This window comes from Penaeus chinensis, chromosome 22 (assembly GCF_019202785.1).
Source record: "Penaeus chinensis breed Huanghai No. 1 chromosome 22, ASM1920278v2, whole genome shotgun sequence".
Taxonomy (NCBI): Eukaryota; Metazoa; Arthropoda; class Malacostraca; order Decapoda; family Penaeidae; genus Penaeus; species Penaeus chinensis.
Genome location: NC_061840.1, coordinates 4,584,018 through 4,591,517, shown reverse-complemented (window position 1 = coordinate 4,591,517; position 7,500 = coordinate 4,584,018). Strand labels below are relative to the sequence as shown.

Here is a 7,500-nt window from a genome sequence, read left to right as displayed (position 1 = left end):
GGCGACCCTGGACATGTGCGCGCAGCTGATCCGCTTTTGTTTTTGAAGCGTTCTTTGTTTTAAGCGCTTGCATGGAGGGCCGAGGTTTTCTTTTCATTATCATTAGTGTTGTTGATGATGTTGTTGTTTTTTTGTAAATTATTGTAGGTTTTGTTCTATTTGTTTCACGTTGGAATTTACTCTTTACAACAAAAACAAAAAATGTTGGGGATTCGAGTGTCATTTGTCTCCGCACTCCGAGGGACTCCCTTATCGCCACATCGCAAGAAACTCGTTCGGCGCCCGTATCTCCCTGAGCAGATTGGCCAGCGGCGGCGAGAGGCTGCTGATAAAGGCTATAATTTCCGAGGAGTGTGGCTCTGCCTGGCTCTTGGCACGGCGCGAGAGGCTCGGAGGCGGCTCTCCCTAGGGCGTGTTGGGCCGCGTGTCCCCCTTTGCCGCGGGAGGGCGCCACGCTCTTCCCCGAGGGTGAGGGGGCTTGTTTATCGAGAGTTTCGTCGTCGGGCGTTTGAGGGACGTATTATGAAATTTAGGCTTGGAGGTTTTAGTGTCATGAGTGCACACACACACGCACGCACGCACCCCCCCCCCGCCCACACACACACACACAGAGATAGAAAGAGAGAGAGAGAGGGAGAGAGAGAGAGAGAGAGAGAGAGAGAGAGAGAGAGAGAGAGAGAGAGAGAGAGAGAGAGAGAGAGAGAGAGAGAGAGAGAGAGAGAGAGAGAGAGAGAGAGAGAGGGAGGGAGGGAAAGAGAGGGAGTGATGCGTGTTTGTTTATAAATGTATTTATACTTGTATGTATATCTTGCAGGTGACATACGAGGCGCTATTTAACAAAAACTCTCTTCTCCATATATGTTTACTTATTTAATTATTTTTCGGTGTCTTTTTCTTGAAGTTGGAAAGTTGGCCCGCGTGAGTTGTATTTCGAGGGTGTTTTGAGAGTAAACATTGTCATTCACGCAAGGATACATTTGTCATGGGTGTATTTATAGGAAATTAGTTGCGCCAATAGCCACGAAAAGGGCAGAATATCTTCATGTCTCTGGAGGTGCGCGCTGGCACCGGGGTCTTTGTGACATGACATGATGGCCTTTGATCGTATATGGTCTTTGGTTTCCTTTTGTAATAGTTTTTTTTTTTTTCCTTCGTATAGTCTTCGATTTTCCGTTGCGATCATCATACGCTCTTTTGATTCCTCTTTGCGTCCGTCTATTTTGTCTGATTTCCTTTTTTGCGATCGTATATTGTCTTTATCAGTCCCTGTGCGTTCGGAAATTGTCTTCGATTTTCCCTGCGCGTTCGTAAGTAGTTCTCGAACTTAACTTCGCTTTGTCATTGGTCTTAGATTTCTCTTTGCGATCACATATAGTCTTTGCTTCCCTTGGCGTTTGTAAATGGTCTTGGATTTCCCTCTGCGATTGTATAAAGTCTTCGACCTCGAAGCCCAGAGCAACTTATCAGGGGCGTGTCACTAAGACGTGTAAACACTCAAAAGTCGGGTGAACTTCGCGGAGTATTTTGGGCCGAGTTTCCCTCACGGATAGAGGGGGGCGTGGAGGGGCATGCCAAGTGCGCTTACGAGAGGAGGGGAGGAAGAGGAGTGGACGAAGAGAGGGGAAGAAGAGGAGGGGAGGGAGAAAAGAGGAGGAGGAAGAAATGGAGCAAGGAGGGGATATAGAGAGAAGAGAAGAGGAGAGAAGGATGGGGAGAAATATGGAAAGAGGGGAAGGAAGGTACTGGCAGGGGGCGGAGGAACGAAATAGAAGAAGAGGGTAGAAGAAGGGGAAGGGAGAGTAGGAGTAGTATAGGTGGAATGAGAGGAGGTGAGAAAGAGAAGAGAGATGAAGTAGAAAGACTGGGAGAGGAGAGAAGGAAAGAAAAGGGAGGAAGGCGTGTCCTCGCCCGTGGTCTTCCGTAGCTATTCCTGAGCCATGTCTTCACAGGGACGAAATTGCTCGTCTTTATAAGGGCTTTTGGGGGACAGGCCGGTTTATCTGTGCTTGCGCTCGTCATTCGGATTGTGTTGTCTGGCCGATGCCGGGGGGGGGGGGGGGTTATTGGCGTGTTCGATATTTTTCCCCCATTTTATTTGCTTTCCTCTGTTTCTTTCTTTTATTTTCTGCGTCTTTTCCTCCTGACTATCTAATAATATTATGCTAATGCGACTTATCCTGTAAACTTTTTTTGGAAACGGATTGTAGAAGGTTTCAGTGGTTTTGCATGATTTCTGAATGTGTTTTTTTATTGATCAGAAAATATTTTATTAAATACTGCTTGTGGAAAGGTGTGAACGAGAATGAATAAGCGACTTATAATGATGCTTTATCTTCATCAAAATGAATGTGAATTGTATCTATTGTGAAGTTATCCATTCTCATTCATGGATTTTCTCCATTCGTTCGCATTCTTCTGCTTTAGGGAAGCTTCAGCTCCATGCCAGCGCCATTGACTTTATCAGGGAGGCTGATTACGCCGCGCACCCTTTCACTGAGGCTAATTAAACCATGCCCCATCCAGTGCCATGCATCGTATCAGTGAAGTTGATTGTACCTTCGATCCTACCAGGTCTGTTGACTGCACCATGCACTATATCACCTTGATTGCAACATGCACCATATCCGCAAATGAATTCTTCCTCTGACCTTTCGAGTCCCATAAACACTTGCGTCGTTAACTTCCATTGTTGTTGCTTTTTTAACATAACTGGACGATTTGCAGTTGGCGATGCCGTCATGCCCCAAGTTGGCTGCGCAGTGCACGCGTATGGGCGTGTGTGCGTGCATGGTGGGGGAAACGTGCTCGGAACCATAATAAAGACGTATTTGGTGAGTGTCTCAACAGGAAGCATTAAATTGGAAGAAAACTGGGTGAACATTAAAAGAAATTTATAATTAAAGAAAAAAAAAAAAAAAAAAAAAATGAATTTGACGAGGTGCGAGATGTCGTGATATCAAAGGAGGAGGTTTTGCAGTTTCGCAGCGGGTATGGTGCCCTGAGGGTGTTCCGCTGCGGTCGTAAAGCGTAACAAGCACGCCCGATATGGTGCCTTTCTGATGGATTCACGTCAGAGGGCGGGAATGGGGGAGATTTATAGGGCTTTTAAAGGACGGAGGTGCCACGAACACGGCCCTTAGACGCGCACTTTAATTACGTATAAACGGTGTTTTCCCGCCAAAAAGAAAAAAAAACGAATAAGGGATCGTCAAAAAGTGATTGGTGAGCGATGTTACGGACCGGTCTTTCCTCTTTCGTTTTTTCTGTGTTTTTTTTTTATTGTTTGTTTGTTTCAGAGAGAAATGAAATATAGCTCGGGGGTGTGAATGAAATGAAGTTTTTTTTTCCGTGTGTGATGACGTCATGTGGTTGGAGTGAGGCGGATCTCCCTCGGTGTGGAGCTAAAAAAAGAACAAACCGTTAATTTATTTTCTCGATAGATATATGTTAACAAGGACCAATGTTCGTATGTGTCTGTTCGAAATCCGTGGTTAGAATAAGCGGTATGCTAATTATTTCAGGGATTTGCCTTTTTCTAGCGCCCCCAAAGTAGTTCGAAGACTTAATTTACGAGGCATTTAGGCTGCGGCGGGGCACTGAGGGACGAGGGCCTGTAGGAAGGGCTGAAGGCGGGGCTGTGGGAGGCTGAGTCACCTGCGTCGAGGTTTGAGGCTTGTGACGGCGAAGCGGACAGTTGTTGACGCGGACACTGGGTGGGAGATGGAGGGGGGGGGGGTTAAAAATCTTACTTCGTGAGGGATTTTAATTTCGTGGGAAGTGGAGAGGGATCTTTCGTTTTGTTCGAGATCATGAAACGTGCTGGCGGTTCGCCGGCGTGCGGAGAGGCGGCCGCACACTTCTGAACGTTACGTCGATCATGAAACTCTTGCGGCGTCGAATTGGAATCTAGAAGCCGCGTCGGGGTTCCAGGGGCGTGACTCATGATGCCCGTATAGCTTACCTCACGTGGGCGCGGGCGTTGGTGGGCGGCGTGCGAGGGGTGGCGCTGGCAGGTGCGCGAGCGAGGGGAGAGGGCAGGACGAGGGAGCAGGTCGGGCCTTCCCCTCAGTGTGCGAGTAGACCGCGGAGACGCTGGAGGCGGCGCGGCTGGTTCCGAGGCTGCCCGCCCGACGATTCACCTGTACGTGTGCGCTTCCCTCCCGCACGACCTCCTCCCCTCCTTCAGCCCCTTAAGCCCTACGTCTGGGCATGCATGACGATACCCCTCGGATGCTGTGACCCGGAGTCGTCCTGCCGAAAGTCAGGCGGACTAGCGCAGGTGCCTAGGCTCCGCTGCTCTGAGTTAATAGCTTTCTGCGCACCTGTCGACCTTTTCCCTTCGTTTTATATTCCTCCCTCGCATTTCTTCGAACTGTGTGCTTTGAACTTCCCCTTGAGATAGCATGCCCTTTGATATCACTATGTCAGTACAAAGAGAAGTTTAGTGTCTGTCCCTGGCGAGTAGTCCCTTGCTTTCCCTCGGCGCGTCTCCCCTCGCATGGCAGGGCCTTCAGCCGGCCAGCAAGCAGTGCAGTGGAGTAAAGTCACCCGGGTATTCTGACGAAGCTCGAGCAGTGACCTTATGGTGAGATGACTCAGTGACGGGTTTAGTGGCGCCCACAAGTGTCATTGTCGTGGGTGGTGTGGGCGTATCTCTGACCTTTTGATTATTGGGTACTTCTCCCCCGTGTGCGCGGGCCGCCGCCCATATACGGCCGTGGGCGGGAGTGCGTAGCGCCGTCGCCCCCGCCGATGGGATGGCAAGGCGTGACGTCCCTTTCCCTTTCAGATAGAGAGCGAAGCGAGTGCCTGGTTGCGCGCACCACCACTTGGTACAGATTAGGACATTTAGTGAGCAAAAGGCAAAAGGTGTCGAGGAGGCCCCGAGCCGCGCGAGGAGCTCGGGCCGAGTGACTCGCCGGATATGTTCAAGTCTGAAGCTCAGATTTACCTTCAGAACGGCTTGGACGGAGAACCGCAGCAGCACAACGGCAGGATGGAGCAAGGTAAAGTGGGCAGGGCGGCCGCCGGAAGTCAGGGCGAGGGAAGATAACCTCCTTTATGCTTTATGTCGGTGTCTCGTCGCCTTGGAAGATGAGGCTGATATCGCGCGCGGAAGTAACGCAACTCATTATGACGCCCCGTTCCAAGGGGGTGACTTGTGCCTTCGGTTTCCTCTTGCCTTGGGGGGTTGGGGGGGGGGGGAAGTGATGGGGCAAGAAGGTGCCATTGCGAGGATGACTTGGTTGAACGTGACTGCGACCTTATGGTCAACCAGTCACAGGAATTTGGAAGAAAAAAAAAAATGCAAATGCAAGCGATGTTATTGAACATTTGCAGAGAAATAGAGCAGGTGGAAGATCCACAGCAAACCTTTCCCCTCGGTGATCAGGTGAAGATATAATTATGCATGCAAGACGCGGGAAATGAGAGCGTGGGCCGATGACTGATGAACCGCAGGTGCTAAGGGCTGAGCATCGCAGTTGAGGGGTTGGGGGTGAGGTTAGGGGATGGGGGGGTCCACTTTTAGCCTTACGGTCGTATTTGCTTCTTAGTTTTCAAATAGTAGGCGTGAGCAAGGAAGCTGTTTCTTTATATGGAGAGTAATGTATGTATGTGTGTAATTATAATAATATAAATGTTTGTGATAATTGCAGTAATGATAATGAAAATAATAATAATGATAATAATGATAATGAAGTTGATTGTCAGATGTAGTTTATTGTCAAGTTGTACGAGATTATCTTGAGTGGAAATAGATGTAGGTTTGAACCCTTTTTCATTGGATTTAGACCACGCCCAAGGTTCAGGAAAATGCGGATTCTTTGCCGATCGTGACGTAACGGAGAGACAAATAAGGAAAATCGCACACTTGCTTAATCGTATTTGGATACTTTCAGTGAAAAGTGTGTGTGTTCGAGTGAGAGAGATAGAAAGAGTATCTTTATCTATTAGCCTATATATCTATCTGTCTCTCTCTCTCTCTCTCTCTCTCTCTCTCTCTCTCTATATATATATATATATATATATATATATATATATATATATATAAACACACATGTATATATTTTATACATTATATATATATATTATATATCTATATATATATATTTATTATACATATAATATATATATGTACATATATATATTATACATATAATATATATATATATATATATATATATATATATATATATATATATATATATATAATATGTGTGTGTGTGTTATCCTTGTTTAGCAACATTTCGAGGGCGCCGCCCTGAGACGTGCATTCTCTCCGCAATCCCGGGCCAAGCGAGGCTGTAAGGGGCTCGATTCCCTCTCCGGGAGATCCAAGCCTGCCTTCCGTCGGGCGGCGCGCCAAATGCGCTTATGGGCTTTGGCATGTCGTGTGCCCCTTTGTTTCTTTGTCTACTTTTGCTTAGACGTTTCGCAGTATTGTTCGAGTCGTATTTTTTTATAGGAACGATTAGTGTTGGCTCGGTATTCCATTGGCATTTATTTTCAACATTTTTTGAAAATTCTTTCCGATTTGATTTTGCTATCATCATGTTTTTTTGTTTTTATTTTTTATTTGTGTATGTTAGTTGACGCTGTCAGGTTGGGTTCTATTTATATTGCATTTGTCCCATTGCCAGTGAGGTATTTTAACCCCGTGTCACAAATCTGGTCTTTAAATCTCCCTCGCGTGTTTTAATACAAAAGGAAATATCGACCTTTTTGCGCCATCGGTATTTTCGGAAGCTAATCGTTTTCCTTTCAATTTGTTCGCTGAAGAAGTTGTAATCGGTTGGGATCGCGCTGGTCATTAACAGATTAGTAAAAACAATAGTCGACGAATTTTTAAAATCAATAAAAAATAGAATGAAATGTCCGTTGCTCTCGCCATTTGTTTGTTTGTTTTTCCTGGGTAGCTTCTCCCTCCCGGACTTTTTAATTGTGTCGTTTCTTTGTCTCGCGTGTAATTGGCGCCGTCTGTGAAGCCGTTCGAAATGTTTTGCCTTCTTCAAAGGTTCATTTTTTTGTCTCTCTTTGTCTGGGTTATTTGGCTGTGTATTTTATGCGATGGTGGTGTTGTAGGTAATGTTGATGACTGATATATTGTTTTTGACATTGTTCGTTTTTGTGATAGATTGACGTGAACTGTTTTGTTTTTTTCTTATGTTGATGGAATTGTGTAATAATTCTGTTTAGTTAGATTTGTATGATGAATCGGTTGTGCGATTATTTTTTTGTTTGTTTGTTTGTTACATGATTTAATGCTTGGTTTTTGTTGTAATGACTACGACCTTGTTTTCCATTCCCGCACGGCGTTCCGCGAAGCCCGTGTTTTGGTTTCGGACGAGTTGCCGCGCGCGAATTCGTCTGCAATTGTGTCTTCGCGAATCCGTCTCGTGCATGACCCTCCTTTGCTTGATTTCTTCTTGGAACAGCTTACGAAAGATCTTGCATTTGCAGGATCTGTGGCCATTGTTATCTAGATGTGATTTATAAAGG

General features: G+C 46.3%; 1 protein-coding gene across 1 annotated transcript in view; it reads left to right on the top strand.

Moving 5' to 3' along the window:
- Nucleotides 1-7,500, top strand: part of LOC125036825 (proline-rich protein 36-like) — a 54,741-nt gene that overhangs the window by 41,728 nt on the left and 5,513 nt on the right. The gene's annotated exons all lie outside the window — the stretch shown is intronic.